The sequence below is a fragment of the Eurosta solidaginis genome, chromosome X (assembly GCF_040869045.1).
Source record: "Eurosta solidaginis isolate ZX-2024a chromosome X, ASM4086904v1, whole genome shotgun sequence".
Classification (NCBI taxonomy): domain Eukaryota; kingdom Metazoa; phylum Arthropoda; class Insecta; order Diptera; family Tephritidae; genus Eurosta; species Eurosta solidaginis.
In genome coordinates this window covers 209634148-209647096 of record NC_090324.1, presented here as the reverse complement: position 1 = coordinate 209647096, position 12949 = coordinate 209634148, and positions in this window count along the sequence as shown.

Genomic DNA, 12949 nt, shown 5'->3' with positions numbered 1-12949 from the left:
AAAAATAAAATCGATTATATCTTGCTTGGTTCGATAGATATGGACTCGTATCCCTTTTAGTCGGTTAACCCCACCCACTATGACGTAGAAACTGAACCGTTAAGGATAGAACCTTTGATCAGCTTCTGGATTAATGTACACATAAAAACCTTATGCAGATTTATCACTTTTAGTCGTCTAACCCCACCCACTATGACGTAGAAATTGAACCGTTAACAACAGAACTTTGGATCGGCTTGTGGATTAATATGCACATAAAAACCTACCATCTGCAAAAACAAAATCGATTCTATCTTGCTTGGTTCAATAGATATGGGCAATTATCCATTTTATTCGGTTAACCCCACCCACTATGACGTAGAAATTGAACCGTTAACGATAGAACCTTGGATCAGCTTGTGGATTAATATACACATAAAAACCTACCATCTGCAAAAATAAAATCAATTCTATCTTGCTTGGTGCAATAGATATGGACACTAATCCCTGTTAGTCGTTTAACCCACACACTATGACGTAGAAATTGAACCGTTAACGACAGAAATTTGAGTCAGCTTGCGAATAAATCTACATACAAAAACCTACCATATGCAAGAACAAACTAGATTCTAACTTGCTTGGTGCAATAGATATGGACTATTATTCCTTTTAGTCGTTTAACCCCACCCACTATGACGTAGAAATTGAACCGTTAACAATAGAACCTTGGATCAGCTTGTGGATTAATATACACATAAAAGCCTACCATGTGCAAGAATAAAATCGATTCTATCTTGCATGGTGCAATAGATATGGACACTTATCCCTTTTAATCGGTTAACCCCACCCACTATGACGTAGAAATTGAACCGTTAACAATAGAACCTTGGATCAGCTTGTGGATTAATACACACATAAAAACCTACCATCTGCAAAAACAAAATTGATTCTATCTTGCTTGGTGCAATAGATATGGACACTTATCCCTTTTAGTCGGTTAACCCCACCCACTACGACGTAGAAATTGAACCGTTAACGATAGAACTTTGAGTCAACTTGCGAATAAATCTACATATAAAAACCTACCATATGCAAGAACAAACTAGATTATATCTTGCTTGGTGCAATAGATATGGACACTTATCCCTTTTAGTCGTTTAACCCACCCACTATGACGTAGAAATTGAACTGTTAACGACAGAGCCTTGGATCAGATTGTGGATTAATATACACATAAAAACCTACCACCTTCAAAAAGAAAATCGATTCTATCTTGCTTGGTGCAATAGATATGGACACTTATCCCTTTTAGTCGGTTAACCACACCCACTATGACGTAGAAATTGAAACGTTAACGATAGAACTTTAAGTCAACTTGTGCATAAATCTACATATATAAACCTACCATATGCAAGAGCAAACTCGATTCTATCTTGCTTGGTGCAATAGATGTGGACACTTATCCCTTTTAGTCGGTTAACCCAGCCCACTATGGCGTAGAAATTGAACCGTTAACGACAGAACCTTGGATTAGCTTGTGGATTAATATACACAAAAATCTACCATATGCAAGAACAAACTTGATTCTGACTTGCTTGGTTCAATAGATATGGACACTTATCCCTTTTAGTCGGTTAACCGCACCCACTATGACGTAGAAATTGAACCGTTAACGACAGAACCTTGGATCAGCTTGTGGATTAATATACACATAAAAACGTGCCATCTGCAAAAATAAAATCGATTCTATCTTGCTTGGTGCAATAGATATGGACACTTATCCCTTTTAGTCGTTTAACCCCACCCACTCTGGCGTAGAAATTGAACCGTTAACGACAGAACCTTGGATCAGCTTGTGGATTAATATACACAAAAGTCTATCATATGCAAGAACAAACTCGATTCTAACTTGCTTGGTTCAATAGATATGGACCCTTATCCCTTTTAGTCGGTTAACCCCACCCACTATGACGTAGAAATTGAACCGTTAACGATATAACTTTGAGTCAACTTGCGAATAAATCTACACATAAAAACCTACCATCTTCAAAAACAAAATCGATTCTATCTTACTTAGTGCAATAGATGTGGACACTTATCCCTTTTAGTCGGTTAACCCAACCCACTATAACGTAGAAATTGAACCGATAACGATAGAACTTTGAGTCAACTTGCGAATAAATCTATACATAAAAACCTACCATATGCAAGAACAAACTCGATTCTATCTTGCTTGGTTCAATAGATACGGACACTTATCCCTTTTAGTCGGTTAACCCCAACCACTATGACGTAGAAATTGAACCGTTAACGATAGACCTTTGAGTCAACTTGCGAATAAATGTACACATAAAAACCTATCATATGCAAGAACAAACTTGATTCTATCTTGCTTAGTTCAATAGATATGGACACTTATCCCTTTTAATCGGTTAACCCCACCTACTTTGACGTAGAAATTGAACCGTTAACGATAGAACCTTGGATCAGCTTGCGGATTAATATACACATAAAAGCCTACCATCTGCAAGAATAAAATCGATTATATCTTGCTTGGTGTAATAGATATGGACACTTATCCCCTTTATTTGTTTAACCCCACCCACTATGACGTAGAAATTGAACAGTTAACAATAGAACCTTGGATAAGCTTGTGGATTAATATACACATAAAATCCTACCACCTGCAAAAACAAAATCGATTCTATCTTGCTTGCTTCGATAGATATGGACACTTATCCCTTATAGTCGGTTAAGCCCACCCACTATGACGTAAAAGCTGAACCGTTAACGATAAAACCTTTGATGAGCCTTTGATCAAAACCTACCATCTGCAAAAATAAAATCGATTCTATCTTGCTTGGTGCAATAGATATGGACACTTATCCCTTTTAATCGGTTAACCCCACCCACTATGACGTAGAAATTGAACCGTTAACAATAGAACCTTGGATCAGCTTGTGGATTAATATACACATAAAAACCTACCATCTGCAAAAATAAAATCGCTTCTGTTTTGCTTGGTGCAATAGATATGGACACTTATCCCTTTTAATCGGTTAACCCCACCCACTATGACGTAGAAATTGAATCGTTAACGATATAACCTTGGATCAGCTTGTGGATTAATATACACATAAAAACATACCATCTGCAAAAATAAAATCGATTCTATCTTGCTTGGTGCAATAGATATGGACACTTATCCCTTTTAGTCGTTTAACCCCAACCACTATGACGTAGAAATTGAACCGTTATCGGCAGAACCTTGGATCAGCTTGTGGATTAATATACACATAAAAGCCTACCATCTGCAAGAATAAAATCGATTATATCTTGCTTGGTGTAATAGATATGGACACTTATCCCCTTTATTTGTTTAACCCCACCCACTATGACGTAGAAATTGAACAGTTAACAATAGAACCTTGGATAAGCTTGTGGATTAATATACACATAAAATCCTACCACCTGCAAAAACAAAATCGATTCTGTCTTGCTTTGTGCAATAGATATGGACACTTATCGCTTTTAATCGGTTAACCCCACCCACTATGACGTAGAAATTGAACCGTTAACGACAGAACCTTGGATGAGCTTGTGGATTAATATACACATAATAACCTACCATCTTGAAAAACAAAATCGATTCTATTTTGCTTGGTGCAATAGATATGGACACTTATTCCTTTTAGTCGGTTAACCCAACCCACTATGACGTAGAAATGAACCGTTAACGATAGAACTTTGAGTCAACTTGCGAATAAATCTATATATAAAAACCTAACATAAGAAAGAACAAACTCGATTCTATCTTGCTTGGTGCAATAGATATGGACACTTATCCCTTTTAGTCGGTTAACCCCACCCACTATGACGTAGAAATTGAACCGTTAACGATAGAACTTTGAGTCAACTTGCGAATAAATCTACATATAAAAACCTACGATATGCAAGAACAAACTAGATTCTATCTTGCTTGGTGTAATAGATATGGACACTTATCCCTTTTAATCGGTTAACCCCACCCACTGTGACGTAGTAATTGAACCGTTAACAACAGAACCTTGGATCGGCTTGTGGATTAATATACACATAAAAACCTACCATCTGCAAAAACAAAATCGATTCTATCTTGCTTGGTTCAATAGATATGGACAATTATCCATTTTATTCGGTTAACCCCATCCACTATGACGTAGAAATTGAACCGTTAACGATAGAACCTTGGATCAGCTTGTGGATTAATATACACATAAAAACCTACCATCTGCAAAAATAAAATCGATTCTATCTTGCTTGGTTCGATAGATATGGACACTTATCCCTTTTAGTCGGTTAACCCCACCCACTATGACGTAGAAACTGAACCGTTAACAATAGAACCTTGGATCAGCTTGTGGAATAATATACACATAAAAACCTACCATCTGCAAAAATAAAATCGATTCTATCTTGCTTGGTTCGATAGATATGGACACTTTTACCTTTTAGTCGGTTAACCCCACCCACTATGACGTAGAAACTGAACCGTTAACGATAGAACCTTGGATCAGCTTGTGGATTAATATACACATAAAAACCTATCTGCAAAAATAAAATCGATTCTATCTTGCTTGGTTCGATAGATATGGACACTTATCCCTTTTAGTCGGTTAACCCCACGCACTATGACGTAGAAAATGAACCGTTAACAATAGAACCTTGGATCAGCTTGTGGATTAATATACACATAAAAACCTACCATCTACAAAAACAGAATCGATTCTATCTTGCCTGGTTAAATAGATATAGAAAATTATCAATTTTAGTCGGTTAACCCCACCCACTATGACGTAGAAATTGAACCGTTAACGATAGAACCTTGGATCAGCTTGTGGATTAATATACACATAAAAACCTACCATCTGAAAAAATAAAATCGATTCTATCTTAGTTGGTTCGATAGATATGGACTCGTATCACTTTTAGTCGGTTAACCCCACCCACTATGACGTAGAAACTGAACCGTTAACGAAAGAACCTTTGATCAGCATCTGGATTAATGTACACATAAAAACCTTATGGAGATTTATCACTTTTAGTCGTTTAACCCCACCCACTATGACGTAGAAATTGAACCGTTAACGACAGAACATTGGATCGGCTTGTGAATTAATATACACATCAAAACCTACCATCTGCAAAAACAAAATCGATCCTATCTTGCTTGGTGCAATAGATATGGACAATTATACATTTTAGTCGGTTAAACCCACCCACTATGACGTAGAAACTGAACCGTTAACGAAAGAACCTTTGATCAGCATCTGGATTAATGTACACATAAAAACCTTATGGAGATTTATCACTTTTAGTCGTTTAACCCCACCCACTATGACGTAGAAATTGAACCGTTAACGACAGAACATTGGATCGGCTTGTGAATTAATATACACATCAAAACCTACCATCTGCAAAAACAAACTCGATTCTATCTTGCTTGGTGCAATAGATATGGACACTTATCCCTTTTAGTCGGTTAACCCCACCCACTATGACGTAGAAATTGAACCGTTAACGATAGAACTTTGAGTCAACTTGCGAATAAATCTACATATAAAAGCCTACCATATGCAAGAACAAACTAGATTCTATCTTGCTTCGTGTAATAGATATGGACACTTATCCCTTTTAATCGGTTAACCCCACCCACTGTGACGTAGTAATTGAACCGTTAACAACAGAACCTTGGATCGGCTTGTGGATTAATATACACATAAAAACCTACCATCTGCAAAAACAAAATCGATTCTATCTTGCTTGGTTCAATAGATATGGACAATTATCCATTTTATTCGGTTAACCCCATCCACTATGACGTAGAAATTGAACCGTTAACGATAGAACCTTGGATCAGCTTGTGGATTAATGTACACATAAAAACCTACCATCTGCAAAAATAAAATCGATTCTATCTTGCTTGGTTCGATAGATATGGACACTTATCCCTTTTAGTCGGTTAACCCCACCCACTATGACGTAGAAACTGAACCGTTAACAATAGAACCTTGGATCAGCTTGTGGATTAATATATATATAAAAACCTACCATCTGCAAAAATAAAATCGATTCTATCTTGCTTGGTTCGATAGATATGGACACTTTTACCTTTTAGTCGGTTAACCCCACCCACTATGACGTAGAAACTGAACCGTTAACGATAGAACCTTGGATCAGCTTGTGGATTAATATACACATAAAAACCTATCTGCAAAAATAAAATCGATTCTATCTTGCTTGGTTCGATAGATATGGACACTTATCCCTTTTAGTCGGTTAACCCCACGCACTATGACGTAGAAAATGAACCGTTAACAATAGAACCTTAGATCAGCTTGTGGATTAATATACACATAAAAACCTACCATCTACAAAAACAGAATCGATTCTATCTTGCCTGGTTTAATAGATATGGACAATTATCAATTTTAGTCGGTTAACCCCACCCACTATGACGTAGAAATTGAACCGTTAACGATAGAACTTTGGATGAGCTTGTGGATTAATATACACATAAAAACCTACCATCTGAAAAAATAAAATCGATTCTATCTTAGTTGGTTCGATAGATATGGACACTTATCCCTTTTAGTCGGTTAACCCCACCCACTATGACGTAGAACTGAACCGTTAACGATAGAACCTTTGATCAGCTTCTGGATTAATGTACACATAAAAACCTTATGGAGATTTATCACTTTTAGTCGTTTAACCCCACCCACTATGACGTAGAAATTGAAGCGTTAACGACAGAACATTGGATCGGCTTGTGAATTAATATACACATCAAAACCTACCATCTGCAAAAACAAAATCGATCCTATCTTGCTTGGTTCAATAGATATGGACAATTATACATTTTAGTCGGTTAACCCCACCCACTATGACGTAGAAATTGAACCGTTAACAATAGAACCTTGGATCAGCTTGTGGATTAATATAAACATAAAAACCTACCATCTGGAAAAATAAAATCGATTATATCTTGCTTGGTTCGATAGATATGGACTCGTATCCCTTTTAGTCGGTTAACCCCACCCACTATGACGTAGAAACTGAACCGTTAACGAAAGAACCTTTGATCAGCATCTAGATTAATGTACACATAAAAACCTTATGGAGATTTATCACTTTTAGTCGTTTAACCCCACCCACTATGACGTAGAAATTGAACCGTTAACAACAGAACTTTGGATCGGCTTGTGGATTAATATACACATAAAAACCTACCATCTGCAAAAACAAAATCGATTCTATCTTGCTTGGTTCAATAGATATGGACAATTATCCATTTTATTCGGTTAACCCCACCCACTATGACGTAGAAATTGAACCGTTAACGATAGAACCTTGGATCAGCTTGTGGATTAATATACACATAAAAACCTACCATCTGCAAAAATAAAATCGATTCTATCTTGCTTGGTGCAATAGATATGGACACTAATCCCTGTTAGTCGTTTAACCCACACACTATGACGTAGAAATTGAACCGTTAACGATAGAACCTTGGATCAGCTTGTGGATTAATATACACATAAAAGCCTACCATGTGCAAGAATAAAATCGATTCTATCTTGCTTGGTGCAATAGATATGGACACTTATCCCTTTTAATCGGTTAACCCCACCCACTATGACGTAGAAATTGAACCGTTAACAACAGAACTTTGGATCGGCTTGTGGATTAATATACACATAAAAACCTACCATCTGCAAAAACAAAATCGATTCTATCTTGCTTGGTTCAATAGATATGGACAATTATCCATTTTATTCGGTTAACCCCACCCACTATGACGTAGAAATTGAACAGTTAACGATAGAACCTTGGATCAGCTTGTGGATTAATATACACATAAAAGCCTACCATGTGCAAGAATAAAATCGATTCTATCTTGCTTGGTGCAATAGATATGGACACTTATCCCTTTTAATCGGTTAACCCCACCCACTATGACGTAGAAATTGAACCGTTAACAATAGAACCTTGGATCAGCTTGTGGATTAATACACACATAAAAACCTACCATCTGCAAAAACAAAATTGATTCTATCTTGCTTGGTGCAATAGATATGGACACTTATCCCTTTTAGTCGGTTAACCCCACCCACTATGTCATAGAAATTGAACCGTTAACGATAGAACTTTGAGTCAACTTGCGACTAAATCTACATATAAAAACCTACCATATGCAAGAACAAACTAGATTATATCTTGCTTGGTGCAATAGATATGGACACTTATCCCTTTTAGTCGGTTAACCCCACCCACTATGACGTAGAAATTGAAACGTTAACGATAGAACTTTGAGTCAACTTGTGCATAAATCTACATATATAAACCTACCATATGCAAGAGCAAACTCGATTCTATCTTGCTTGGTGCAATAGATGTGGACACTTATCCCTCTTAGTCGGTTAACCCAGCCCACTATGGCGTAGAAATTGAACCGTTAACGACAGAACCTTGGATTAGCTTGTGGATTAATATACACAAAAATCTACCATATGCAAGAACAAACTTGATTCTAACTTGCTTGGTTCAATAGATATGGACACTTATCCCTTTTAGTCGGTTAACCGCACCCACTATGACGTAGAAATTGAACCGTTAACGACAGAACCTTGGATCAGCTTGTGGATTAATATACACATAAAAACGTGCCATCTGCAAAAATAAAATCGATTCTATCTTGCTTGGTGCAATAGATATGGACACTTATCCCTTTTAGTCGTTTAACCCCACCCACTCTGGCGTAGAAATTGAACCGTTAACGACAGAACCTTGGATCAGCTTGTGGATTAATATACACAAAGGTCTATCATATGCAAGAACAAACTCGATTCTAACTTGCTTGGTTCAATAGATATGGACCCTTATCCCTTTTAGTCGGTTAACCCCACCCACTATGACGTAGAAATTGAACCGTTAACGATATAACTTTGAGTCAACTTGCGAATAAATCTACACATAAAAACCTACCATCTTCAAAAACAAAATCGATTCTATCTTGCTTAGTGCAATAGATGTGGACACTTATCCCTTTTAGTCGGTTAACCCAACCCACTATAACGTAGAAATTGAACCGATAACGATAGAACTTTGAGTCAACTTGCGAATAAATCTACACATAAAAACCTACCATATGCAAGAACAAACTCGATTCTATCTTGCTTGGTTCAATAGATACGGACACTTCTCCCTTTTAGTCGGTTAACCCCAACCACTATGACGTAGAAATTGAACCGTTAACGATAGACCTTTGAGTCAACTTGCGAATAAATTTACACATAAAAACCTATCATATGCAAGAACAAACTTGATTCTATCTTGCTTAGTTCAATAGATATGGACACTTATCCCTTTTAATCGGTTAACCCCACCTACTTTGACGTAGAAATTGAACCGTTAACGATAGAACCTTGGATCAGCTTGCGGATTAATATACACATAAAACCCTACCATCTGCAAAAATAAAATCGATTCTATCTTTCTTGCTTCGATAGATATGGACACTTATCCCTTATAGTCGTTTAAGCCCACCCACTATGACGTAAAAGCTGAACCGTTAACGATAGAACCTTTGATGAGCCTTTGATCAAAGCCTACCATCTGCAAAAATAAAATCGATTCTATCTTGCTTGGTGCAATAGATATGGACACTTATCCCTTTTAACCGGTTAACCCCACCCACTATGACGTAGAAATTGAACCGTTAACAATAGAACCTTGGATCAGCTTGTGGATTAATATACACATAAAAACCTACCATCTGCAAAAATAAAATCGATTCTGTTTTGCTTGGTGCAATAGATATGAACACTTATCCCTTTTAATCGGTTAACCCCACCCACTATGACGTAGAAATTGAATCGTTAACGATATAACCTTGGATCAGCTTGTGGATTAATATACACATAAAAACCTACCATCTTCAGAAACAAAATCGATTCTATTTTGCTTGGTGCAATAGATATGGACACTTATCCCTTTTAGTCGGTTAACCCCACCCACTATGGCGTAGAAATTGAACCGTTAACGATAGAACTTTGAGTCAACTTGCGAATAAATCTACACATAAAACCTACCACCTTCGAAAACAAAATCGATTCTATCTTGCTTGGTGCAATAGATATGGACACTTATCCCTTTTAGTCGGTTAACCCCACCCACTATGACGTAGAAATTGAACCGTTAACGATAGAACTTTGAGTCAACTTGCGAATAAATCTACATATAAAAACCTACCATATGCTAGAACAAACTAGATTCTATCTTGCTTGTGTTAATAGATATGGAGATTTATCACTTTTAGTCGTTTAACCCCACCCACTATGACGTAGAAATTGAACCGTTAACGACAGAACATTGGATCGGCTTGTGAATTAATATACACATCAAATCGATCCTATCTTGCTTGGTTCAATAGATATGGACAATTATACATTTTAGTCGGTTAACCCCACCCACTATTACGTAGAAATTGAACCGTTAACAATAGAACCTTGGATCAGCTTGTGGATTAATATAAACATAAAAACCTACCATCTGGAAAAATAAAATCGATTATATCTTGCTTGGTTCGATAGATATGGACTCGTATCCCTTTTAGTCGGTTAACCCCACCCACTATGACGTAGAAACTGAACCGTTAACGATAGAACCTTTGATCAGCTTCTGGATTAATGTACACATAAAAACCTTATGGAGATTTATCACTTTTAGTCGTTTAACCCCACCCACTATGACGTAGAAATTGAACCGTTAACAACAGAACTTTGGATCGGCTTGTGGATTAATATACACATAAAAACCTACCATCTGCAAAAACAAAATCGATTCTATCTTGCTTGGTTCAATAGATATGGACAATTATCCATTTTATTCGGTTAACCCCACCCACTATGACGTAGAAATTGAACCGTTAACGATAGAACCTTGGATCAGCTTTTGGATAAATATACACATAAAAACCTACCATCTGCAAAAATAAAATCGATTCTATCTTGCTTGGTGCAATAGATATGGACACTAATCCCTGTTAGTCGTTTAACCCACACACTATGACGTAGAAATTGAACCGTTAACGACAAAACTTTGAGTCAGCTTGCGAATAAATCTACATACAAAAACCTACCATATGCACGAACAAACTAGATTCTAACTTGCTTGGTGCAATAGATATGGACTATTATTCCTTTTAGTCGTTTAACCCCACCCACTATGACGTAGAAATTGAACCGTTAACAATAGAACCTTGGATCAGCTTGTGGATTAATATACACATAAAAGCCTGCCATGTGCAAGAATAAAATCGATTCTATCTTGCTTGGTGCAATAGATATGGACACTTATCCCTTTTAATCGGTTAACCCCACCCACTATGACGTAGAAATTGAACCGTTAACAATAGAACATTGGATCAGCTTTAATACACATAAAAACCTACCATCTGCAAAAATAAAATCGATTCTATCTTGCTTGGTGCAATAGATATGGACACTAATCCCTGTTAGTCGTTTAACCCACACACTATGACGTAGAAATTGAACCGTTAACGACAAAATTTTGAGACAGCTTGCGAATAAATCTACATACAAAAACCTACCATATGCACGAACAAACTAGATTCTAACTTGCTTGGTGCAATAGATATGGACTATTATTCCTTTTAGTCGTTTAACCCCACCCACTATGACGTAGAAATTGAACCGTTAACAATAGAACCTTGGATCAGCTTGTGGATTAATACACACATAAAAACCTACCATCTGCAAAAACAAAATTGATTCTATCTTGCTTGGTGCAATAGATATGGACACTTATCCCTTTTAGTCGGTTAACCCCACCCACTATGACGTAGAAATTGAACTGTTAACGACAGAGCCTTGGATCAGATTGTGGATTAATATACACATACCCTTTTAGTCGGTTAACCCAACCCACTATAACGTAGAAATTGAACCGATAACGATAGAACTTTGAGTCAACTTGCGAATAAATCTACACATAAAAACCTACCATATGCAAGAACAAACTCGATTCTATATTGCTTGATTCAATAGATACGGACACTTATCCTTTTAGTCGGTTAACCCCAACCACTATGACGTAGAAATTGAACCGTTAACGATAGACTTTTGAGTCAACTTGCGAATAAATGTACACATAAAAAACTATCATATGCAAGAACAAACTTGATTCTATCTTGCTTAGTTCAATAGATATGGACACTTATCCCTTTTAATCGGTTAACCCCACCTACTTTGACGTAGAAATTGAACCGTTAACGATAGAACCTTGGATCAGCTTGCGGATTAATATACACATAAAACCCTACCATCTGCAAAAATAAAATCGACTCTATCTTGCTTGCTTCGATAGATATGGACACTTATCCCTTATAGTCGGTTAAGCCCACCCACTATGACGTAAAAGCTGAATCGTTAACGATAGAACCTTTGATGAGCCTTTGATCAAAACCTACCATCTGCAAAAATAAAATCAATTCTATCTTGCTTGGTGCAATAGATATGGACACTTATCCCTTTTAATCGGTTAACCCCACCCACTATGACGTAGAAATTGAACCGTTAACAATAGAACCTTGGATCAGCTTGTGGATTAATATACACATAAAAACCTACCATCTGCAAAAATAAAATCGATTCTGTTTTGCTTGGTGCAATAGATATGAACACTTATCCCTTTTAATCGGTTAACCCCACCCACTATGACGTAGAAATTGAATCGTTAACGATATAACCTTGGATCAGCTTGTGGATTAATATACAAATAAAAACATACCATCTGCAAAAACAAAATCGATTCTATCTTGCTTGGTTCAATAGATATGGACAATTATCCATTTTATTCGGTTAACCCCATCCACTATGACGTAGAAATTGAACCGTTAACAATAGAA